Genomic DNA, 27,345 nt, shown 5'->3' with positions numbered 1-27,345 from the left:
CAAGTTTAGAAAAATTAATCAAAAGATGTGTATTTAGACATGCTATTCATTACATGGAAGGTATACTTCCCTTCACCCCCAAGTATACTCAGTAATATATTGTCTTGGAAATACAAGAACATGAGAAATAGAATGAAGCATTGGTAGAAGCATTTTTATCAAGCAGAACAGACTGGGGGAGTTTGTTTGTTTTAAAGTTCGTTCAGATACATTGTATGACCAGAGGAAAAGACTAAGCCACAGGAAAGACCTTCCCTACACCTGCCTGTAGCCACATTAGAGGCTTCTGAAGGAACCTGCAGCAGCAGATGTCTAGGATGAGGTAGTACAGCCCTTATGGCTCGAGGCATGGGGGATGGCCTACCCTAGGCAAAAGCCACCACCAGAAGTGCAGGCGCCTGCTGCTTCGGGGGCTTGTTCATGGGAGTTTAAGCCTCTGTGGTTTCTCCTTTCTGGTCAAGTGTCCTTGTGGAGTCAGCCAGCCATTTCACCCTAGGTCATTACATGGGAAAAAAGTCCTCCAAAAACTTAATTCAGGCTCTTTCTGTGGAAGGCTGAGATTAAGATCCTCCAAGACATTGAGAAATTAGAATTATTTATACTGATTGTTAGCGATCACTGTGATAAGTAAACACTGATTTAAAATGTACTTGATAAAGCTCAATAAGATAAGTAGCTGGATGTCAGAAATAAAAATTGGAGGCAATTTCTTTTGCTGGGGTCCTGGTAAAAGTGAGTTGAATTACATGAGAGAAATTAAAAATGAGAAAAGCATAATTAGATATAATTAAGATCTCATTATCTTAGTAAAGAATTCTGAATTGTAACATAAATAATGGTTAACAGAAAGGGTAGGATCAACAGACACTCCTGGAGAAATATTTTTAAAGTTTCTCCAAAACACTACCAATATATATATAAAGAAGCTAAAATAAACAGTTTCAGTAACATTACCATTTTTCACTTGGTCTACTGCACTTTCCATGAAAGCTTCTCAGAGTATTTTACGAACACCTATTTAATTGTTAAAGTAGTTTTTGTACCTTCACCATGTTGGTTCCTGATTAGTGCTGCTGACCAGTACAGCACAACGGCTAAAAAGAAAAAGAAACTGCTGTGCTCTAAGGCTTGCACTCGAAAGACAAGCACATGTGGATGATTACCAACTCAGCTTGGTCTCATACTTTTATGCCACAATAATTTTCTTCAGACCACAAGTTACCTCTTATAATTAAAATTAGAGCATCCAATTAATTGTTTCATTTCCTAAATTAATTAAAAATAAATCATAATATTTTCTAGAATTAATCAAGGCCTAATATAGAGACAGGGCTGACACCTTCATTTAGTTGTCTTTTCTGGCACATAGTTAAACCCTTTTGTCAGGCTTAGATTCTAGTTTGTTCTAATAGTTAATTTTTTCCCCCATTTAATAAAAAGCCTGAGAATTCATGGTAAACACATTTTGGTTAAATGTTTCATTATTACCTACCAATAGGTAATATTGAAACAGGTACTTATAATCAATCTGTCCTTGGTCCTACCCAGTAAACAGCCTTTGAGAAAAGCTTTGAACTTCCCTGGGTAGCGATTTGTATTCAATCCCATCCAAGGACCAGCTCGCTCTCTGGAAACCGGCTTTAACTGTTAAAAGTTTTGATGTTTGCATCTGATATATCTGCAAGGCTTCCGAGCCTCCTTCAAAGCTGAACTCACTGACCATAAAAAAAACTAGTAAAAATCTGCATGTGTTGACTTATGTGCAGTCAAAGGCCACTTTCAGAGGAATGCAGAACACAGATAAGCCTGTCACCTTTCTACAGGATTAGTCAATTTAGCACACTGCCAAGTGACACGGTGACAACAGGTACTTAACCTTTCCTGCAAGGTTTCTTCTGCCCTCTCTGTTAACAAGCGGGGGTAATTGGCAGTGTGCTGTGCTCCCTGCTGTTTCTCAGACCCTCCGTGAAAATGAAGATCTGATACTTTGAACTGATTTATTGCTTTTTTAATGTTTTCACTGTCTCTCCTGAAGACCACTCAACACTTACCAGAAGACTACAAGGCAGCTACGGTGTGCTAGTAGGAAATAGTGATGGCAGCTCTAAGAATTTCATGGAAACCTACACAGGAAAAGCAATGCCCCAGTGGGGTGTGTGGCACACTGTCCTTTGGACAAGCATCATCTGCAATACTCTGCTTCTACGAAAGAAATGTGCTAGCAAAATTATGTACAGTTGACTTCAAACTATTATTTATTCTGCTTGTGAAGTGGCTATACCTCTGTTCATTGTCTTCACAAAAGAGATAGAAAAAAAATAGCTAGAAGGCAGCACATTATTATTGCCCTTCCACTTCGCAGCATTGCTAGTTACACAACATAATTGCTAGTAAAATCCACCGCAATAAGCACGTTGCATTAACATATCAGTCTGATATACTGGTATCACCAAGGACATGCTGTTCCTCATCTACATGCTGTTCCTCATTCATCTATAAATTAAGTTATTCTTACTAGTAATTAAAAGGGACATACGCATATTTTCCTGTACAATCTAATCAGATATAATTTTATTTTATTTTTGCTCCCCCACAAAGCTGTAGCTAGATGCACAAACTCATCAAGAAATATAATTTCAGCTATTCCTGTGGGAAATTACTTCTTCAGATTTATCTCATTCTTTCTCAATATACAGAGGGGGTTTTGCCAATTTTGAACTGGAATTAGGAGAAAAGATACTAAGGACTGAATTTAAAAAAAAAGATTCAAAAGGGAAAAGAAATATTCATATTATTACAGGAAACAATGTAAATGTGGTTTACCTGGAGACCAGCCTCTGTCAAAAATTTTCTGTTGATAACATTTACTTCAGCAAATACTGATTGAGTAGGAAAAAAATCTTGCCAAAATGTAATTGCTTTAATGAAACCCTCCCCAGAAACAGATGTTTTCCTCAGGGAGAACATTCTGGTCAAGATCAGGGAAGGAAATTCTTAACCAGCTCCACATGGGAGAGTGAGTTTCATCACATCTCAAGTGCAAGTGAGGGCTATAATTACATGGGCAATAGCAATCCTTCAAAGGGAACTCCTCAAGCATTACTAGTAGAAGAGATCTGCTGTTTATTAAATACTCTACAGGTAAAGAAGTTAATCATCCCAAAATAACAGTTGTAGTATTGATCAGCATGATCACATGGAAGACATGATCACATTGTGGGACCACACAAGTACAGCAACTTCAGATGGAAACACAGAGAAAGAGTATCAGTGACATGGTGTTAAAGCCACTGGTCAGAGCTTTGAAAGATTCTGTGGAGCCTTTGGCAAAACTGTGTAAGATGAGATTTTAAGTCATTTCTCCATCATCTCAAAAAGATACCGCAGTGGCTAACTACCATCTGGCCTAAAGGTGTTCCTAAAAGCCTTCACAAATACTGATTTGTCCTAAGACAGTATGAAAGCCAAAGAAAGGTGAATCTCAAAAACCTTCAACAGTCTTTGCAGGAGGAGACTTAACATTTAGCATGTTTTGTGTTACTATTTAAGTGGGGAAATGTCATTCTCTAATCACTATAGTGGAAAAAGATAAGTTCTTAATCAAGTCAGGTTTCATTTCATGTAGTTAGGATGAGTTCTGCATATCTCTCTTTGTATATGCTTATAACTATTATAAGAGAAAAATGCTTTTATTCATTGGTAGGACTGTGTTTAATATACTGTGGTAATTGAAAGGGTCTGGTGAGTACAAAAATTGTTTCAAACAAAGTAGAAAAATATTTAGTACTCCAATCTGAGAAATAAATATTTTGCTTTTACAAGTAAAATATTGACTGTTTAAGCCAATAAATGCTCTATCATTCAAATATAATGAGTAAATAATCTCATTTTAATTTTTTTTACAGTTAAATTTTTCCTGCTGTCAGGGTGTAATCCCAGCTGGCAGCTAAACACCACACAGCCACTCACTCACTCCCCCTGCAGCAGGATGAGTGGAAAGAAAATTGGAAGGATAAAAGTGAGAAAACTTGTGGGTAGAGATAAGAACAGTTTAATAATTAAAATAAAATAAACCAATAATAATAAATTCTAATTAAAAAAAAAAAAAGACACAGAGAGAAATAAACCTCGAGAAACACAAATTATGCAAATGAAAACCAGCTGCAACCAACCAATGCCCAGCCAGTCCCCGAGCAGCAGCCCCAACTTTCCCCCCAGCTTTATACACTGAGTGTGACACCACATGTTCTGGAACACCCCTTGTGCCAGCTGTGTCCAGCTGTCCTGGCTGTGCCCCCCCAGCTCCCTGTGCCCCCCAGCCTGCTCGCTGGGGGGTGAGAGGCAGAAGAGCCCTCGGCTCTGTGCCAGCGCTGCTCAGCAGCAAGGGAACATCCCAGTGTCACCAGCACTGCTTCCAGCACAAATCCAGAGCGCAGCCCCACACCAGCTACTGGGAAGAAAATCAACTCTGCCCCAGCCAGACCCAGCACACCTGCAAAGTCTTTTTCCATAAGAATATTTTTTTTACTAGAAATTCAACATTATTCTTTATAGAGAGGTTAAAGAATTTGTAATTTAGCTCCCTATTTAGAAAGACATTAAGGCAAAAATATAATAAATAGAGATGCTTTCCTGAAGTGATACATTGGATTGTATTAAAACATCATTCAACATATTGCTTTCTCCCTCTCTTCTCTGGAGAAAGCTTGTCTTAAGGAAATCTTAATATTAGCTCTTCAATTCATTTGCTGAAAGTGTTGACTGATGGTGGAAAATGTTGGCTGAGAACTGATGATTTATGGCAAGGCATTAAGGCTCAGCTTGTGCAGGACTGCTGCTGAATGTCATTGAGCTGGTTATCTCTGCTGGAAAGTGAACAGTTTTGGAACTCCTCTGACAGGGGTAAGTCACTTACGTGCAAACTGTATTCCTAGGTCTATTTCAGAAGATTTTTCAGGTAAATTATTTGAATGGTTCTCAGCTTGTCTACTGTTGTGTCCACTGGTAAGATTTTGGGGGTATTGTATTCTCCACAACGCACAGGAAGATTTGGTAACACTCTAAGGGATGTGACTTAGGATACTGTACATGTTCTTATACAGAGCCTCAAAGGCTCAGTCTGCCTAAGTTACAGAAGTAATTGCAAGATTGAAACAGCAGAGCATGGCAAGGTGGTATGGAAGTCAGAAAAAAGGAAAGTATTTGTTTTTCTAAAAATAAACAAGCATATAGCAGAATTCAGGAGACTTTCAGAGATTTCATTAGATCCTACTTTAGATACAACTGACATGAGGGTCTGAGATCTGCAATGGATGTTCATTAGAGAAGGATGATTTTGACAAGAACTCATGTTCAAGGATATGCAAAGTATCAGCTAGTTTTATTGAAAATAGAAAAGGTGTAATGTGGTTGGTTTGTTTTCTTTTTTTTTTGGGGGGGGGAGGGCACAAAGAAATGGTTCATGCCACCTTTTTTTTTTTTTTTTCTAAGTGAGTGTCCCCATTCTGTCAAGTTTGGCTTACAAAATTCTGCCGGATCCAAATTACATGCAGGTTACCAATGAAATGAAATGTACTGCTGTTGTGAAAATTTGGGAGGGTAGGGAAAAAAGGAGAGGAGGGGAGGGAAAGGGAGGGAGGAAAACCTCAAGTCATTACAGTAATAGAACTAGAAAATGTTTGCCTTTTTAAAAATTCTGTCTTCACTTTTACTGATGGAATTGATCACCATTTATGTGACCCTGATAACATCAGTCTAAAACCAATGGCATTTCAGTAACCTCTGCTTTCCACTAACACCATGAACTTACCCAGCCTGATAAAAAGATGGATACTTTTCCAAATAGAATGCGTTTACATTTTAGATAAAACAGCTGACAAAGACATACAAATCAATATTTAGGAATCTAAATATGCAACTGTAATTCTCAAGGTATGGAAATCAAGCAGTTCTTACAAACTTCAATTGTTGGCACTTGTGGAGTTCCATCCTCCTCTCATATGCCTCTCTCCAGACATTCTCTGTCCTCCTATCTCTTATCTCCCATCAGTAATGGTCAGACATTCTCCATACTCCTCTCATACATCTCTCTTCAGACATTCTCTATCCTCCTCTCCCCACAGGCACTTTCAAAAATTATCATTGTTGATACAAGAGTGAAAGAGCATGTACTCAAGTTCTCCAAACCCTAAACTAGTTATCTCACAGTGAGATCCATAACTGTCTTTTCCTCATTTCAGGAACTGAGCTGACGCTAATTCAGTTCACAAAATTTGAGAGAAAGATTAAACTTTCACGAAGGCTGGAAAAATTTCGTACAGTAGGAATATTTTGTGTTCCTCACATATCCTTAGCAAGAAGTATTTTAAATCAAAGCTGGTTGAATGTTTATGTCAAACCCCGTTTTCACCTTTTACGCAAGAAAGGACATTCAGAAAAATCTTTTTCAACCTGTGAAGAACCATTCACTGGATTCAATAGCGTGAAAAATAAATATCAGTGAAGATGACACCATTGATGTTTCTGTGTTTCCATAGTTACCTTTTTTTTTTTCCCCGACCATTGATACAACCATGTAAAAAGACATAACAACAGGGAGAGATCATCTGATAGCTTATTTTCCTGTTACCAGTCACACCTGCTAAAGGCAATAATAGTCACACACTCATAGTTCTTTACAAGAATTTCCAAAATAACCATCAGGTAGGAGCAACTCTACACGCACCCTGTGCCTCTCCCTGTGCGGTGTGGCGAGCCATGGTGGGCAGCATGCAGGCCCAGCAAAGGAGCGTGTGGCCTGCACGTCTTACACATTGCAATCTATGTGACATTCCTCATTCCTGCTGTTCCCTACAGCCATTCTTAGTTTGAGACTTAGGGTTCTTTGGGCAACTGATAAAATTCCCACCCTTGCTCTGCTCTCCCCTCTACAGAGATGCTTTCTTCTATTGTTGTCATGTGCGTAAAGAATTTGCCCTCCCGTCATGCCCAATCAGCTACTGCCACAAGTGTGCTGCTTCCTGCCTGAGTGTACACGAGGAGCTGGTAACCTAGAAGAGCAACACAGCTCTCTGAACTCTGTCTTTTTCTTTCTTTGCCAACAGGATTTTATCATTTCTTCTACACGGCAAATTCAGACTTTTGTTTAATCCACTAGCAAGGAGGTCACTGACAAAGTCAGACAGAGAATACAGGAGCGGTTGAACCTTACAACTGGTCACCAGCTTTCACCCTGTATTTCAGGTGTGGTGGCCTCGTGACGAGCAGTCCCCACTCTTTCCAGACCCTAGGTAGGCTTCACCCACTAGCAGTTTAAGACAGACCATTCCACTTTGCCTAGAGGAGCACTCACAGAGACCACAACCCGGTTACTTTGTGGAGGATCTGTGTAAGACTGACTGCTTCACTGATATTTGGCTCCAAAGTTCAAGACCTTAGCTTTAGTTGTTAGCCTAAAGTGGCACTGATAATTTCTGGATTATGGATGGCCTTTCTGTAATGAGTAACAGCCCTGTTTATTTTTGCAGTGGAATAAAGCAGCCCAAGAGGGGCACCAAAAAAATCTCCTGGGTGTTGTGTCAGCTGGGAGTTGCCACCCTCCAGCTGAAATACATCTGAGAGCACAAAACAGCCTGACAAGGGCAGGAGTTCAAGAGATGCTAAACTGCAGACCTCATACCTGAGCATGCAAAATGGTCATGCCCTTCATTATGCAATGATTTTTACTTCTTTACATAGTAATGCAATATGGTGGTCGTGTGTACTTAATTCCCATCATATTTACTTCAAAATCAGACATAGTAAATTTTAAAATTTGTAATTTCTTTTTGAGATTTTGAATCTGTGGAAATAAAATACCTTTAAGTATTTTTAAGTTTAAAAAATCCATTTCTAATCTGCAGAGTATCTCCGCCCTTTGTTGTTCTCCCTTTCCAACCCAATGTGAAGACACAAGTGATGATAAAATTAAAGGTTACAGTAGAGGACTGGTAGACCTTGGTGATCATGTAATCTAATGGATGTCATCACAGACAAAGACTTGTCTATTTTCTAGAGTAATCCATCACATATTTTTGGGTCTTACATTTTTGTCTTTAATTTTGAAAAATAATTTTTCCCAAAGAAAAAGCGGCAAAGCAAGGAAGTAGAAGTTAAGAAAAAAATCACTACTGTATTTTTTAATTTTAAGGGAGAAAAATTTCAGCTTCTAGATGGAAGGAACAGAGGAGCAATCAAAAAAACCCAACAAAACAACCCACCCCACAATAACAATAAAACCCCAAACACAAAAGGCTTTGCTACATGCCTGAAAAACAGCAAGGAAAAGCTGGGGTACAGCAAGTACATGTGCTTGTTTCTTCCTGTGCATATCCATAAATATGATGCTTTGTCGGGAATCTTAAAAGCTCACGTGTACCTGCTAAGCTTTATCCCTGGTCCTAAAAACAGGGAGCCCCTGAGCTCTGCCTCTATACTAAAACCTGCTTAAAATAAGAGCACACAGCTGGAGGTACTGCCATCAGCTCCAGCGGAGTGTCCCAAGCAGGTGCTATGTACAGAGTAACAGCGTCAGTTTATGGCGCCTGTACCCCTGTACTCCTGCAGCAGCTTCCACCCGCAGCTACCCCTCCCAGCACTGTGAATCCTACACTGCCAAGATACATTTCACCTGCAGAATTTTTGTTAGTGATGCAGTGGGAAATACAGAGCAAGGCACTTAAAAATTAGTGAAGTATCTACAGATAGTGGACAAAATATTTGTTGTAAAGTGAGAAAAATGCTGTAGGGAAATGGTTTAGATGCAAGAGAGAGGACTTCTATTGTCATTTCTTCAGAATGTAATGTGACAGCAAGAAGATAGAAAACCAAATTCAGAGATAGTGCAAGTTCTGCTGGAATGGAGCACTAATTAACTAATTAGCTTGCTATGAATTATTCAGTGTAATTTAGACAAATACTGTGAAGAGTCCTAAAAACTCTGAATATCTCACACAAGGATGCTTTACTGTGCCATTTCCTACTCTGTGCTTAGAAAAGGCAACAGGACACCATATTAGCATGAAATTATCTGACACAACAATTTTTGATAATTTTGGTTGCAGCTGCTTGCAGGCACTGCAAAGCAGGCATATTCTTACTGAATTTTGCAACAGATAATTTGTTATTCTAATTGTATGCTCATATATTTTAAAAAGTTCCTCTTTGCTTTTCCATATGTCTCATTTCCAGCTATATCTATATCACATAATCAGGCTGAAAGGGCTTAGAAGACACCATCAATCACTTAGTCTGCTAACATGGTAACATCAGTTGCAAATCTGAGCCACTTCTTAATGTTCCTTAACAGAGACAAAAGTGCATCAAAGTCACAGTAAAAGATTCTGCCTCCGTCCAAATCAATCAATATGTCTGGCCACCACATAAAAGCTTCAAAGATTATTGAATTATTGAGTAGTCTTATTATGCTTTTCAGCTAATTGAGATGCATGAGTTAACCCAGTGGGCGACAGTGTGCTATGACCAGAATAAAAAAAATCAGCCCCTAAAAACCATGGCAGTTTCTTTTCTGAATTAGCCTGCTGTTAGCAGAGCTTTGGGAAAGGCTCCTGTTCCGGCACACAACCTGTTCAGTTCCATCAATAGCCCTCTACTCAGTCCCTGTTTGCCACCCTCAGTATCAGAGGAAACCGTAATTTTGTGCTCCATGAAAGGTAGATTATGGCCTGACCACGTGCTGATTTTCTGGATTAAATTCACATTTTGTATCTAGGCAAAAAAAATGGTTCTTGGAAATCTTGCCCAATAAAATTCTGGGTAAGATCTGAATGCTAAACATAAGGCATACCATGACAAAAACGAAACAATACAGTGCTTGAAAATCAATGGCAATGAAAAAGAATTGCTGAAAACTGTCCATGTTACTTATATTTTCATTTCAGCATATTGTGCTTGGCTCCATTTACACATAGCTGCTAAATGAAAACAAGTCTGGTGGGAGAATTTACATCTATGTACACTTCAAAGATTGTCATGTTTAAAAGAAAAATATGAGTTGTAAAGCTCCATCTATAAACAGCTGATTAAGTCGAGCAGTTCCATGTTCCAGACTAATCATTTATTCATGAAGATATCTCTTGAAATCACATACACACACTATAACCCCCCTCTGAAAAAAACAGATGAAAACACAAGATGAAATATGAACGTTCAGCAGTACCATCTCATGCTCTGCTGCCACTGTCATCGGAGTGAGACCGTTGGAGGGCAGTTCTCTACGGTTGCTGATATGCCATTGCACAGTCATGAAAGCCAAGAAGCCGTTCAGCCATGCCAGGAGACAGCAGTGCTAGCAGTAATAAAGCCAGCCTTTGCACTGGGCTTGCACAATGCCAGCACAGCGCCGTATTAATGGCTTCCAGATGGGAAATGATTCATGCCCTAGTGTAAAGTCAGCAGACGTGGCGCGTATCTGTGAGCCTGAGAAGGCCAACATTCTATAGCTATATTCCCTCTGTAGGGAAGAATATGTCACGCCATTTTGCACTGATGCTTTCAATATAGAGTTCTGATAATAGCTGAAATGAAAGGACTTTTTTTTTTTTTTTTCTCTTTGCTTAGGCAATTACAAAAGCTTTTGGAGTTCTCATCCTTAAAGCGCATATGTTATGCTATGAACCAGTAACTGCTAAACATCAAGCCTTAAAGGATATACAGTATAATACTTACTAGCAAGATTAGGCAGCACTGGAAGAGAAGGCAGGACAACCAAGATAACGATTAATATCTTAATTATTTGGAGGTAAAGTCCATAAAGCATGGAATGCTTGAAATTGTAGCAGAAATGGGGAGCCTCCTGTCGGAAAAGTACTACATTCTTCTGTAGCACCCAAATAAAGCTGATTTCTCTCTCCAAAGGGTTCCAGCTCTAGGTATATATGTCCAGATCATGTCTGTCTAAACAAACATTGATTTAATTGATTAAAAAAATTATTTATATAATTTTTGTGCCATACATTAAGAATTACTCAGAGCAGAAACTGTGCAAAGAATTGTGCATTCACACTCCTGGGCAAGCTGGAGCACAGCATAATTCCATCCTGTTTCTTAGCACATTATCATCTCTTTTGCACCAAATGTGACTGCCTGGGATCCTTTGTCAGCCTGTTATTGAATAAGTACTTCCAATAAAGGAATCACAAATGAGTTTGTGCAAACAGATTTGCAATATTTCTTTCTTCCAGGATGGAAAGAATGTATTTTATAACCACATTATCACTTTGACTTCCCTGGGCAAGCAGAAGGAATGGCATTTTACCCAGCCCTTTGTAGAAGCAGCAAGGATTGGCATCACTGCATTGGCAAAGTCAAGGGCACGGCAAGGTCACAGAGTGAAATGATGGAGGGGTGGGTAAACAGTGCCACAGCTGTGGGGGCTTTTCTTCTGCAGCTGAATCAGGTTTGGCCACAAAAACTGTGAAGGGAAAGGGAAAAAGGGAAAGGGAGCAAGAAAGGTTTGGTAGCATTCAAGTCTCTGTTAATTCTACCTTCATTAAATGAAGACATAACTCCCAAACACACGAATCTTCTTTCCTGTTGGGGATATAAACAACAGAAAATACGGGCTCCTCTTCAACTAGCATAACTAAGGAAACAGAAAATATTAGAACGGAGATGATATAATGTTACTTTTTCTGATGCACAAAATATTAACAATTTTCTTACGGTTCCTTCATTAGTTCAGTCAATATGTATCCAAAGGAGTAATGAACATTCTGTGAACACGGATTTATTGTGTGTTATTTAGTTAATATATCCCTTCACAAAAAATGAGAGCTATACTTCCACATGGATGTTGTTGAAATGTCAGTTAGTTCTAATTATGTAACACTTGGATGATTAAAATTTCATTTGCCCCTCTGTTCTTTGAATAGTCCTTCCACAGCTCTTACCATCATCTTTCTGGCTTCTGAAAGCATAATTAAATGTGCCTTTCAAAGAAGTTGTCTGTAAGTGCTAGAGACAAAAAAAAAACAAAAAAGAAAAGAAAAGAAAAAAAAATATTTAAGTTAAACATTTAATTTCTTTACAATATTCACTGTTGAATATCGTTCTGTTCTATTGATAAGTAACTGGGATTCAGTGAAAACATCATATAATCCACTTATTTCTTTTGCTAAGAAAAGGATTTGAAATGTTTTGAGATTTTAAAGTCACTATTTCAATGGCTGAATTGTCTAACCTTTTCATGTAATTTTGTGAAAGAAACATGAACCTCCTGGTGAGTTATACTAAATGAAAATGTCAACTGAAAAGTCACTGAAAACAAAATTTGTCTTATTCTCTTTTCACTGAAGCTAATAGAGGCTGCAATGTAAAATTAAATAAGAGGAAAGGAAGGGAAAGAAAAATAAAGGAAAACAAATACAATATTCTTTTCAAATATGGCTGAAGGCAAGCCATCTAAACGTGAAATTCAAGATGAGAAAGCTTTTGTTGATTTACTGAATTTGCATATCTGTCAGTTTTAAGCTTCCTAAAGCTCCCTAACTAAAATAGTGTATGACTGTGCTACCTGGAAAGGCATGGCAGCTTTTTAAAATTAAGCTGTCACTATGTTTCTATTCAGTTTCTCCCTGAATGATTCGATACTCAAATCCTAACCTCACTGATTGAGGGGAAAAAAAATAAATAAAAAAATTTCTGTTTGTAGCAGCTGCTACATTTCATTTCAATATTTAGCCAAGCAGTTTCTCCAGGATAAGATGGGTATTTTTAGAAGCTATTTTACATAAAAATGGATGCCATACGTTCTGTGAATCAGTTCAAGCTCTGTTTTGATAATTTATAAAAAAAATTACTGTCTTTTACCCGTATATTAAAAAAACGTAATTTCAAATGGTAGTAGTAAAAATCACCAGCTTCCATTCACTCTCTACTACATAAACTAAGGATTACCATTAAAAAAAACCCCACAAAACAAAACTAAACCAAAAAGAAAATTAAATGTCTTCAGCCTGAATAGAATATGAACTTCAATGGAATGAACATTCGCAGGGACAGCATTCACCTCTGCCCCAAAGCCATCATAACTTCAAGACTCACAAGTTTCACAACAGGACTATGTGAAAGAGCGATGTCAGCAAAGGCTTAACAGGTGCAAAAAAGTGCCTACACAACAGAACCCACCAAAGCAATCCAGTGAAGTTTAAGCAAAAGGTCAATCCTCTGACAAACTGTTTTTTGGAAGAACACTGAGCAACATGAATTGTTCCCAAGAGGTTCAACAAGGAATGATGGAAAACTTACTTGCTCAGCTTGCATGAGCATGCTAAACTACCTGCGTATAGCCTGGCTGACAGGAATTACTTTGACTTTTCTCATTAAACTCTTAATAGAGTTTCAGAGCTCGAACCCCCGGAGCACTTGAGAACTCCCACCATTTAGTCAGTATACACATAGCCAAGCATACAAGTATACTTTTACTCTTATACATATACAAGTATACATAGATACACTTATACTAGTATGCGTATACAAGAATAGCCAGCCACATGATTATTGTGTCACAAGCAGATTTTTCATAGGATCAAGCAGCCATCCAGCATTCAGTTCACACAAGTTAGGCAATTTTCAGCTGGCAGAGGCCCTTCCTTTAAAGCCCCTTCCCCTAAGAGATAGCTGTGCTAACTTTTAATTCCTGTTTTTCCTCCTCATATGACTGCTATACTCAAAAGCCTTTCTTTCCTTTGGATTCCCTGGCTACCTGGCACATCACCAGTCCATCCTAGCTGTCCCTGTATTGATTCATGGAAATGACTATGACAGTGTGATGTGACCAAGTTGTAGCTCCTACCTTGCCAGGGTGGGAAATGTGGTGCATATGCTCTTTCTTCCACCTTTAGAAGCATTGTTGGGAATCCTCTATTTTATTATACAGTAAATAGATGAAATTATGGATGGATACAAATCTTCTCAAACAGACTCAAGGAGATAACAGATTAATTTCTCATCTGGCAGTAGGTTACTATAGTGGGTTTTTTCCAACTTCTCAGAAAGATAAAACCACCTGTTTCTACAACTAAAACAACTCAAGAGAAAAAATATCCTCAGTCTGCTGCATTTACAGTACAACCAACATGGGCACAGAGGTTTCAGAGAGGCTTAACAAAACAGAACAGATGGGTGAAGATCTGTGGCTGGCCAGTGAAAATTTGAGAATGTCCCCAACAAATACTCAAAAACTGAAGCAGAATTGAGGCTGTGCTTTTTGCATACATCACTTTTACCCTGCCAGCCACCTATTAAGTGAAAGAGCAGGCCATAATTACCAAAAAATGGGGTTTTCTACGCTTTTGGCCCCAGCTGTATCCCACTAAAGACAGAAAAGGGGGGACCCCACAGAGTGGAACTTCTGGGTGAGGTGGTCCCTGCATCCTAACACAAAAAAAAAAAAGAGACACTGCGTTCCTTGAGGGTCAGCAAAGTACGTTTGAAAAGCAGACATTCTTGAGAAATTGCACTAGGAAAGATGCACAAGAGAGATTGGAAAGCAAAGGTGTAGCAGAAAGATTGAGGAGCTGAGGAAAGATATGCTTTTCAGTCTGTAGCAAGCCCTTCAATAAATTTCAAGGGCCTGGACCATTCTTCACACATATCCAAACCACACATTCCTGCGCTCTTAGCTCTTGATTATAAATACAACTTTCATACTTTCTTAATGTCAAGTAGCTATTGCTTTAGGCAAAGAAGTACTTAACATTATTCTTGAGCATTTGAAATTTAGTGTAAGGGGGAAAAAATAACCTAAGTTGTTTTTTTTTAATTTCCAGCCCTGTTTAGAGTAAACATCAGTTGTCTCATCAGATGCTATTATGAGGAAGAATGTACTCTAAGTGCACAGATGTGGATCGTGGAAACAAATTAGGCCTAAAAGATTTTTTTTTCTTCTTTTCATAAAAAGCACTAAAAGGAACAAGACTGAATTATGCACTGATTTTAATAACAAACAATACTGGATGACATTTTTCACTTGACAGAGTGGAATTTCTTCCCAACTGTTATTATTTTAGCCTGTGGTTTTCAGAAAGCATTAACCCCCTAGTAACTTCTATGTCTTCTGGCTGGATTAAAGTGCAAAAGAACTTGACTTGAATGAATGCGCAGTACTGCCCTACCCTCCTTTAATTTAAAAATTTTAAAGTACTGAAATTCTCAAAAGTATATGCTGTAGGTAATTTGGTTTGCTGTCTTTGTTTTCACCTGAATTCTATGGAGGAAAAGGAAATGTTATAAAAAGCCTTAAAGGCTTACATATTTCACAGCTGGATACCACAGACTAACAGGAATGTCTTTCTAAGCTAATCATTCTTTTCTGAACAAGCTCAAGATACTGCTTTTATTCTGAGATAATAGCCATCGCCATTTCCTGCATATAGGAAACTACAATATTTATAGCAGGTATCACAGATATAAAAGGCTTACCCTAATCAGAAACTCTCAGAATAAAATAGGTCAAGCAGCAAAACAACTCCCAGTGAGGGCTTCTGCCACATTTCCCCCAGGGGAAAGGCTCTGGAAGCTGAAGCATGAGGCGAAAGACTCCCTGGAATTTTTGGAGGCACACCAGGGACAGAAGCACCACTGTTCCCAGTAACACAAATGCTGTCCATCCTTACCAGCAAGGTCACCAACCCAAAAGGGTGCTTCCCTGCTAGGAGACGGCTGTGTGTGAGGAACGATGGTGGTTTATATTAGTTTGATTTCAATTTTTGTCTAGGAGGATTTGCCTAATCCTTCACTCCTTTCTCACCTGCAGTTGGTTGGTTGTTCAACTGTATCAGCCACCCCGAACATAACAGAAATCCAAAGATTCTAGTTCATGAAAAACCCACAAGCTTCCCACTTCTACTTACCTGCATTCTTTTATCTCTGGGGCTCAGATAGCGGTTTGGTTCACATTGAAGCGTATGGCATTTATCAGGGACAGCAAAGCTTGCAGGTACCAGCATTCTCCACATGAAATCTCCACTGCATAAGAGGTTTATCTCTGAACAGGGTTCGAAAAGGAGAGCAAACTGATCAAAAGTCTGATGATTATCAAAGTATAAAAGCAAAGCAATAGTGAGGTAGGAAAAATAAATAGGGGGAGTGGAAGTGGGAGGAGAAATTGAATGCAAGTACATCCCAACTTGAGGCTCCTAGATTTGCAAGTTTACAGTCTTATAACTGGAAATGCAATTGATATTTTATTAGCATTGTTATAAAATAATCATACTGTTATAAACGATACTGTTCTAAAATAACAGTTAAAATTACAAATTAAGAAAATATCTTATAGGATTTATATGATTAGCAGTAGATTCAACAGTAATTGGATCTTTCCTTTATCATCCCAACACAGGTGAGAAGAGCACAGTGTATTAATGATTTCACAGCTCCCTTCTAAGAAGTTGGCACAATAGTATTATCTAAATCATCTTACTTTATTTTGCGTGTTACTATTTGTTGTGACAATTACTCCTTTACATACAGTCCATTAAAAAGACATAATGGAATTTTGGGGGAGATGTTTTGTTGGTTGTTTTCGGTGGGGGGTGGTGATTTGTTTGGGGTTTTTTTTGTTTTCTTGTTCATTTCAGGGTTTTTTTTAGAGGTAGGGTAAAAGGAGAAAACAGATAGTTAGAACAAGAAAGAAGCATTTTAGAGAAAATGCCTTTCCTCAATCCTGTTCTTTCCCCAGAGTTGAAAGTATGCTGATACACATGAAAGGGAATTTGTTCTTTCATGAAGGGTAGACAAACAGTCTGCAAATACCAACAAAATTACCTTCAGTCATTCATCAATTCTCACAAATACTGGAACCAAAAAACATGTTAAAAAAACCAACAGTAAAAACAAAGTTCCATGTCGGAAAACATGTCATAAACAGCTGAAAGGAGGTTGAATTCCTAATTGTGCTAATTGTCCCATTAAAACTAGGCTCAAAATACTAAGTGAGCTAACTGTGCCATCAAAAACAAATTCTTCCATATTACATTCATCCTTAATAGAAATCTTCCATGTAATTTTCAATATTAGGAAGATTATTTTTCATCATACTCCGCAGTTCTGAAATATGTAAATAGCTGTATTCAACTCTGTGGATATTTACAATGATTTATTTACAAATAAATAGGCAATAACAATAACATTTCATCTGGTGTTCTGATAATAAGGGAATAATTCACAGGATACAACTCTATTGGCCCAAGAAAATTGCACGGTAACCGATGTTTCCAGTAATCAATGTTTGTTGCAATTTTCATCCTGCACATTTGCTGTATACAAGCCCTGTACCCTCCTTCACCTTTGTGTAGGGATTGTACTGCTATAAGCAGTTTACTCACTGCAGGTCAGAGACAACACATTACATGTAGTTCATATGCCATTAAAGAAACCTCTACGTTTAGATGACCTCTGGGCAAAGAGGACATTTCTCTTGTTTGATCTTCATTTCTGATGACCACCCCGCAGGAATGACCCAGTACTCCTGAAGCATTCAACCTGTTTTCTTAGAACTGCCTAAATTCTCTGCTCACATAGACTATTCTTATGCCTTTAGCTATGACAAACAGATTTGCATTCAAAAGACAGCTTCTTATTCAGGAAAAGTGGGAAATCACTCTTTGTTCTTGTTTTGCCCGAGTTTGGGCATAACTGATGAATTAATGTATTTTCTATTAGTTCCCTACTGTGTAACTACAAGACATAACTATGTTCATAATATTAAAGTGACAGATCATTAAGATTGCAGCCTGCTCCAAGAAACCTTACTCCTAACAGTTCAACAGTATAAAAACAGGTATTCCTTGTAGGTGCCCTGCCCTTCTTAGCTGCGCTGACTGCAAATTTCCAAAAAAGAACCAGCAATTCTCTAGATTATTTCATTGGATTCATTACCAAGTTAGCTATTTGTATCTAATTCAACAGGATTTGTGGCTTTTTCCACCATCCTTTGAAAATTCCAACATCTACTAGTGGTAAAAGTAGATGAACAGACTGGGGTTTTTTATTTTTTATTTAAACAGGGGATGGATTTGATCCCTTAATTATATTATAAAACTATTATCTTGGTTTATCTTTTTTACAATATTAGGTGATTTTGTTAGCAGATTAACATTTCAGTATGGAAATATATCCTGTTCTATCACACAATTAGAAATTAATTTTGTATATGGGATTTTTATTGCTTAGTGGTCATTTTCTTGGAACAAGCCCCTGCTGTATGCTGGGGCTTAGTATGTCATTACAAGCTCAAGCAGAAAAAGAATTTTCACACTCTGACTGCTGCAGTACTGTATCTCAATTCCCATAACAATGGTGGCAAGAAATCTTGTAAACATACTTTTTTAAATATACCTCATTCCAGAACAGAATGAACAACTGGGGATTTTGGCTTTGGGGGTTTTGGCTAAAATGAAGAAACCCCATTACTTAATATTCTTCCATATTTCTAAGAATTTCTTTTTCACACAGTCCTTTCTCAAGTAAAACACAAGTCAATTACTATTGACAAAAGCATTGCTCTCAACAATGCTAAACATTGCTTCTCCAAACAGCATCATTCTTCTGCAACTTTGCTTCTCTGGTTTTCAGAATCTTCTGTCTAATCAGATGTTTACTTTCAAAAATGCACAACGTAGTCATCTCTGCTTATTGCCTCAGTGAGAATTTTGGGATCTTGGAGAAGTCATTGCAGCAAGAGTACTGGTAATGAAAACTCACTAAACATTTTGGAATATTTTTATGTCCTAGTGAGAAACAGCATAGCCTTTTTAGTCACTTGATGGCAGCATTTGCAAGGCACACTCAAAAGTTTTCCTGCCATGTGAAAAAAATTATCCTTAACTTGAGCTTCATCACTCAGCTATAAAAAGCACTGTTGCTCTGTCTGATAAAGCTGTGTTTTATACCAGTAAATTTTAAAAAAAACCTAAAAATGTTTTGTGACCAGTAGCATTATGGACCAACAACATTAACAACATTTACTTTGAGTTCTGGTGGGTTGCTTTAAAAAACATATGTTGCAAAATCTTAGCTAATGACCCGATTTAAATATTTTTTTCCCCTCTGAATCTGTAAGATAGAAATACACTCTTGAGAGGCTGCAGCTTCCAGTATTATGTCATTCCCACTTCTGTTGCTTTTACAGCTCCAACACCAAGCTGTAGGATGACTCGCTTCCCTGGGGACCTCCTGGCCCTGTTCTCCCCAGCCACCAAAGGCAAAGTGCTGCCCTACTGAGGTGCTTAAAACCAGTTTACCATTTTCAGAAGTGTTTGTGTTTCCCTTTTCTTTTTTCTGCAAACCGTTTCAGAAATCTGTAGTAAACAGGGAACAAAGCCAGTGTTACTTTGAAATACAAAAATATTTATGTGTTCTTGACTTTTGCCCATATCAGATACACATATAGATATTAGAATAATAAGCATATATAAGTAAATGTTTGTGTATAAATTTAACATTTTTTTAATCTAGAGAAGTTGCTAACAAAATAATTTATGAACTACTATAATAAAAGTAGGATTTGGTAAATTCAGATAAAATAATGTAAACTAGAGCTTGGATAGACTGAATTTATTCAATCTCACAAAATTCAAATTTAAATTTGTCCCAGATTCTGCAGGTCTCACTGAGAAAAGTAAAATCAGTGGAGCTCTTCCAAGTTCACAACTTTCCTGATTCCTATGTAATGAAACATACCTATAAATTTACCTAAGTTATGAGAAATAGTCCAGTATAACCTACTAGAAGTTTATGAAGTCCCTGTTAAAGAAGCAAGAACTGGAAAGGTCAAAAATTGCAGCATTTCAGCTTTACAACTAAGCACACAAATCTTAAAGACATTCACCCTAACAAAAACAGAGCCTCACAAACTTGAATCTGAAACATAATGGCAAAGCTGCTGCAGAGCAGTAACATTAATCTATAATTTTTTTTCATAACAGGGTTCTTTTAAAATAAAGAATCAAGCAGTACAAATCAACTACAGCATTCAAAGCCCAGAATATTTTATATCATCTTGTCATTTTATTGCAGAAGAAAAGACTGGAAAGCAGTACTTTTACAACCTTAATAGAATACTTCCAACCCCAGTTAAACTTGTTGCCACACATGACTATTAGTTCAAGTTTTAAAAGGTAAATAAAAATTGAATCACAAGAAAAAGAATAGTCGCAAACAACTAATGCATTGGTGAACAATGTCTGTCCTTCCCTTACCTTATACAGATGCTGAGAACCTGTAAAAATTATTAGCTATGATCACTCCTGCTTGTCAATAAATCAGGCATTCAAGACCAGCTGCATTACCCTATGAAAACATCATCATCTGAAGCACTGTACAACACCCACTGAACATTAAACTTCATTCTAATTTTCACTTCAGCATAAAACTTTTTTTTTTTCCTTTTAGGTTGAGGACATCTTGGCTGTTATCTGAATACTAATATTCATAATATAAAACCAGAGAGGTTAAAGGCTGGGAAACTTCAAAACAAAGCAAGTGAGGAACTAGATGGGTCCAGGGGAATAGAGCCAAACACAGGTCACACTAGAATCATCTCTTTGGCCCATCATTTCTTTGGCCCCCAATCATTTTTGTGGTCCATGCAAAAATAGGTTGGGTGGTCCTCTGTCAGACCTGGGATGGGCTCCCTGCACCCTTTCTGACAGCACCTTCATGTGGCACCAAGCACCACAGGCAAGAAACTGATGTAGGTGCCAAGCCAGACTTCCAAAAAAGCTCAAGAAGCCAGGAATTACATCACACCATGAGTGCTATGTTTTAGGCACATGACAAAGAATGTGATCACAAACGAGGCCCAAGGAAGGCAGATTCTAGGTAAAAGAGCTGACAACTCTGGTGCAAGACTGGGCGCTTCCTCAGGAGCGGGAATTGGGTTGAAGCCAGCACGAGGAAAAAGCACAAACGCAGCAACCAACAAGCGGCAAGCTGGGCAGCCTACAGGAACACCTTCTGATAAAGACAGCTCATTGTTACCACTGAGGTGTGGCTACAGTGGCCTTCAACAGCACACGCAACTCTGACAGCTTTTAAAGCAGGCTCAGAACAAATATCATATGAAATGGTTTGCACACAAGCTGCCCTTAATCACCACGTTCATCCAGAACATGGTACTTTCTCCAGGTTGGCCATGTGTCCAGCCACTTTCATTGTACCTGTGAACCCAGAAGACAAACTCTACCATCTCCTTCAGATCCCCAGGAGAAGGATTTTTCCATCACCTCTGGGGCTGCTGTGGCTCTTCCCCACACGCTCACAGTGAAAGTTGAACTGCTTCAGGAAAAACTAATATTTACCAAATCACATCAAAGTCCCTGTGGGTACCACAGACTGATGCCTTGATAGTGCATAGTGACCCTTATGTTTCAAATCTATTGCGAACAACTAAATAGCTGTTCCTCAGAGATATTTATTTAGTATATCCCATTTACAGATGTATTATGGGAAGTGGCACTACTTAATGTAAAATCCACAAGATATTTCTACATTTAATTACTGTTTTCTAAACCGCGTATGAGTACACTTATGCAAATAACACTCCTTATATAACTTAATGTCTCAATTCAGCAAAATACAGAGGCATGTGTTAGCTACTGAAGTTGCTAAACTGAGCTACAATCCAGAGGTGGGGAGGCTCTCACAGTGAGATAAGAACATTCAATTTGCAGTAAGCACTCTGAAAGATTGGTTCTCTTAGTTATGAAAATCTTAGGATTTTGTTGCTTTCTTTTATTGAAAGAGAAAGGGACACTATATTATTTCAGGAAAAAGCCTAAGGGCAGTCTGTTCTTCCAAAGAGGTTTCATCCCTTAAATCTATTTGTTTTTCCAAAGCTGCCCTATCCTTTCTCAAAGGTTGATGGTGATATCGTTTGGGCTTAGAAAATACAGTATTACCATTACTTTGATTTTCAAGGGCAATATTCCTTTTTTCTTCCAATTAAATAAAGGTCTCAAACATGTTATGGGTTTATTTTTATATACCTAAATTAAAATAGAAATAAACACAAAGTAACTCTTCATGAAGCATGTTAAGGTTGCAATCAAATGTCAAGAAGACCAAAATTAAGATTATTTATAGAGTTGGAAGTAAACTTCTCTTTTGCAATCTAAAAACAGAGTCTCATCAATTAAAATTTTAAATTTCTGACTATACTTAGCTGGTGTATATATTTTTCCTTCAAATCTTGTTTCTCCTATTTTCTTCCTCTTTTCTTGGAAAAACACTGTTTCCTACCTCTACAATTTCCTGTCTGTCACAGTTAATGTCAATGACCTACACCTGCTGCACTCACGCCTTAGGAAATTCAGTACCTTTGGAAATTTCTGACATTTAGTATCAGAGTTTAGTAATAAGACAGGATGCTCAGGTTTTATCTGGTTCCTGAAAGAGAAGGATATCTTCCACTCTGAGGTGTTCCTAAGGTTTATCACAACTAGCAAGATTTACATGCTACCAGAACAATCTTGCTTTCCCCTTCCAGCAGATTAGAAAAAGAAAACACAGTTATACTGAGACCCTGATTTATTCTGTTATAAAAGAGCATTTACATTAACAGAATGGATACCTTTGTTACCTTTATTGTTGTGGGTGATCTGTTTATCTAGATTATATTATTTATTTATACGGCCAAGATAACACTGAAGAAAATACATGGCTTTTCAATACAACTACAAAAACCCTACCTGTTTTTTCCAGGTGTTTATGAAAAAAATAAAGGATTAACTTAATTAAAGCTCTGTCATATTCTAGTGGAAAGCTAATACAATTCACTATCATACTATGTTATTTCCAATAAAAGGAAAATGAGTATTTGGAGAACTGGAATACATGAAAATGTAGAGCTTCTAAAGCTGGCAACAAACAAACAAAAAAAATTGAATCTACAGGTGCTTGGAAATGCTAAAGAGCAGTACTTAAAGCATGCAAGTTAGTCATGATCCCATTACCTTTGCAAATTAGCTGTCAGTCTTTACTATAAGCTGTAAGAAGTAATTTGCTTGCACAATCGCTATTGAGTTGGAGTCTGTCCAAACCTTAAAAAAAAATATCCATAAGTCATCATTCCCAGCATACATAAATCAATATATACTTGATCAGTAGTCATTTATCTTATATTTTTGAAAGAAATTATTTTGAACTGATGGAACATTCTGCTACTTAGATTCAATAAGTATCAGGCTGAACTTCCTTTAGTAAAAAGTTTAAATTAAACTTGGCTCTGGACCAGATGACCTCTGGAGATTTAATCCAACAGAAATTATTCTATGATTTAAATAATGTTCTTTGTATTTCTTGCTTAAGTCAGCCTGGGGATGATTGACTGAATAATTTTTTTATGAGATCAGTTTTGCCAGACTACCTAGTTAAAATACTACGTGTTGAAAAAATGCTTAAACTTCAAGGCCTTTTTTAAAAACAAAAACACAACAAAACAACCAACAACAACAACAACAGACATGATGTTAAATGTTTCAGGCCATTAGTTAAAGGTAAGTCAAGGGTTTTAAAACAGCACAAAGAACTATGAAATATTTCACTTTAGCAGTAAGAACAGTTTAGCAAACCGTTCCCAGACACTACGAAATACAAGAAAAGAAGTTAATGTGGGAAATAAAGATGTACTGAGCATACTAAAAACCCTTTTAGATGCAGTAAAGCATATTCCAGTGTAACATGAACTATGTAAAAGCCTCACAGAATTCTAGGTGCTTGGAGAACAACAGCAAGTATGTTTTCCTTCTGACATCTATATGAAACATTTTAATTGAAGTGAACTGATAAATATCCACACTCTAAGTGTAGATTCTCTTGTATGAGACCAGTAAAATGTCTAAAGACAAAGTTTAGAACCTCTAGGCTGAAGCTCATTGATGTAGTTACTTCTCACAGAAAAATAATACTGAACCTACAATTACATCTAGTCTGCTTTATCAAGTAGAAATAAAACCAGCCAAAACGTATATATTTTAATGTAATTTGGCGAAAAAACAAAGCTTGAAAAATAGGTTCTCTGACTAGAAAAACTGAAATGTGTGGAGCATTTTGCTATATATGATTATGTTTATTAGAAATCAAGAAAATGTTTTTAAGATCTCCACAGATTTTCAAGATGTTATGAAAAACATGAAATGTATTTCACTAAGCATGAAGAATTCTTCCCCAGAAGTAACATTCACCAGATCACAGGATAATTGAGGTTGGAAGGACCTCAGGAGACCTCTAGTCCAACCTTATGCTCAAAAGATGCTTAAAACCCTCTTTAAGTAGCACATCACAGTACAGCTTCACATAAGGATAACAGCAGTATTGAAAACTCAACTGCAGAAATAAGCTGAAAAGCCATTTCATCTTCATCCATAAAGCTTGCTCTGCAATGGCAGATCCATACCAAGACCAGCAATTGTTTCACTAATGCCACTCATAATACTCAGGCTGGGAAGTTACTCTATGGAGGAAGCAGGGTGGGGGAGGAAAAATAAAAAAAGGAACCCCAGACATTTTTAATACAACTCTGTGTTTGTCACTAAAGCTTCAAAGAAAGGAAATCCATTGAGCTAAACCTGAAAACAATACACATTTACATATGACTTAGGTATCTATCAGGGAAGGGCACGAGGTTTAAAGTACCTTGAACTCTAAAGTATCTTATGTAGTCCCCCATGTGAAGCTGAATTCTGACAGTGTTGCTGCAATTGAATTGCATTTCGTTCCCATTGCTGAGCTACAATTCTGAGGTATTATTTAGTGTAACAGCATCATATTCTTATCCAAAATTTCCATAGTACATTATGCAAATATAGATATTTTAATTTTCCATTTTGAAAAGTTGTGTGCATATCACAGGACAAAATGAGAAATTTCAATTTTACTCAGGTCTGAAGCTGCTCCTTGCACAGGATTTTTCACTGTTCATATATTGCACACTTCTCTCCAGTAGAGTAATTATCTGAGCTCAGGTTTTTTAAAGGAAGTGGTCACCAAAGAAAACAGTGAAGACATGAAAGTGCCAGCATCATAAACACTTAATTTACATTTACACAAAAATGTAAAATTGATTTACAGTTACTTTTTTTGATACTTGCTTAAGAAGCAACACAACAATATATCCTTTGAATAGAAGTACAGCTCAAAGATTTCTTACTAATTTATTTATAAGAAGTTAATATTCTCAAATCTGTAGCATTTGCATTGTTTTCTACCACCACAGAATTTAGGCATTATATAGAGACCTTTAATTCAATTTTCCCATTAAAAAGCCCTTTAAATTTTCCTCTTTCTTTCTGCTTTAGGTGTTGTATTTTTGCATCATAGACACACAATTTTTGCATTTTCAGCCCACTTTAGTGGATGGGGGAGAAAAAAAAAAAAAAGTCAATAGACGGACACTGTCTTCCAGAAATATCATGTGTTCTAAAGGAATTTTAATTTTTATTCCAAACCTGATCTTCTTCAATGTTTCTATCATCTCAGTTTTCTGGAGACAGATATAAATGAGAAGGTAAGATTCATACGAGGAAGTACCTCACCTGGAGGGGCTTTCAGAAGTGGTTGACTGAAAAGAATTGAAAAGTGAAATTGAGCAGAATGCTTTTCTTATATTCATGGACTAGCTAAGATTATTCACACACTCAGTTACAAACTATTTAAGTTATCATATGACACTCCAAATGACTCTTAACTACAATTACATGAATGTTTTGCACATCTACATACTGGTTTACTTTACAAATACTAAGAAAACACTCATTCGTAGTTTGTAGAAGAAAATACTTTGTTACTCTCATAGTCATCATTATTGAAAATGAAACAGATTACTACAAACTTTAGAGTGTGTGTTGGACCCCATATCCAATGCATGAAACCACCAAAACTGTAGGATACATCTGTGGAAACTACCTCATAGTAGACTTACCTCACACGCACAGGTCTGTTGTAGGCCTTACCATTTACAAGAGGAGTCAGCTGTACTGAACATATACCATGAACACACATATAGCATGCACACAGTAACCGCTACAGTAGGACTCAGGATCCCCTGGAAAAAAAAATAAAAATAGGAAAGAACATTAATAGATTTTGTGAGACTGCAAGGAATGACCATTCATGAACTTCTCTGCCATTGTGCTATTGCCTCACTGTGCTAGTTGCTGTTCCACCCTGAAAGCAGCTTTGCAGGGAAATGAGATGTGAAGGGTCATATAATGAGATGATTTCCACAGTGGATTTGTGATCCTGTGGTCCTTATATATTTGACTAAAGCTCATGGGACCATAAATCCACTATGTCTTATTTTTATCATGACAGAAAAAAAAGCTGACTAAACCAAGATCTCCTACCAGGAGCAGGGAAGGGTGAAGAGAGACAGACAGACCAGAAAAAGGAAGGCTTGCAGTAGTCTGATATTGCTGCAAATTCCATTATTAGATCATGGGCACCAGTAATAACCCACATTACAGAAACAAAAGCCTACCCTGCTTTGCATCACAGTAACTTTTCTGTTCACATTATGCCAATCTGTCACCTGTTTACAACACACCTGACTTTAGTCTGGAACGGCTGAGTCACTACAGTATCTTTCTCAAATGGCCATCTGAAAATTCCACCAATAAAGGAAATTCAAGCTGCATTTTTTTCTAGTGGCCAATGACCTCTTCACAACAGCATGGTATATGCTTTTGAATGATGTCCTCTGTAACACTCACAGGGACTCTCACCGATAAGGTGGTTTAGGCTGTATGACAGAAATTCCCAGACCTGTGCATATTTTCTTCCAGATTTAAAATAATGCAAAACAATCCACATTTTCTAAGCACAATAATTCTAATTCTGTGTAAGAAGCTGAAAGGTTAACATTTGATTTTTTGCTCACTTCACTATCTTGCTAAAGCATGTTCTAAAGATTCTGTATGTCTTTCATAGTGCTACCCAGCCATATAACAGGAGAAGAATCCATCTCTAAATCCTTGGCTAGAGTCATGAACAACTCTGCAGTTTGTCTACCAGGTAGGCAAAACAAAACTTTCAGGAATTGAGAAAAAATGCTCCAGAACAGTCCTCTTCAGCCTTGAAAGTAAACGGAGCATTTGTCTTCACATCACAAATCATTTGTAATGCCTTTAGTTCTTTGACAGTTCGTTAGCCTTATCTGTTCTATCATTTTGGGCTCAGCTCACATTTGTCCATCCTCCCACCTGCTGGAAGGACCTTCACAGTCTTTAAAAGAATGTAGACAGAATTTCTCTCCCTACACTACCAAAAATACCAAAAAAGCAGAGGAGG

At 37.5% G+C, this 27,345-nt stretch overlaps 1 long non-coding RNA gene across 1 annotated transcript; it reads right to left on the bottom strand.

Annotated features, from left to right (window-relative positions):
* Positions 1 to 10,430: 10,430 nt before the first annotated feature.
* On the bottom strand, positions 10,431 to 25,491 carry LOC130153788 (uncharacterized). The gene is made up of 4 exons (XR_008823504.1): positions 23,013 to 25,491; positions 19,302 to 19,358; positions 15,912 to 16,045; positions 10,431 to 12,012 (listed from the first exon to the last, which is right to left on the bottom strand). It is a non-coding gene; the product is annotated as an uncharacterized LOC130153788 (long non-coding RNA).
* Positions 25,492 to 27,345: the final 1,854 nt, after the last annotated feature.

The sequence above is a fragment of the Falco biarmicus genome, chromosome 1 (genome assembly GCF_023638135.1).
Source record: "Falco biarmicus isolate bFalBia1 chromosome 1, bFalBia1.pri, whole genome shotgun sequence".
NCBI lineage: Eukaryota > Metazoa > Chordata > Aves > Falconiformes > Falconidae > Falco > Falco biarmicus.
Note: the sequence above shows the minus strand (reverse complement) of the source record. Positions and strands in the feature narration are given on the sequence as shown.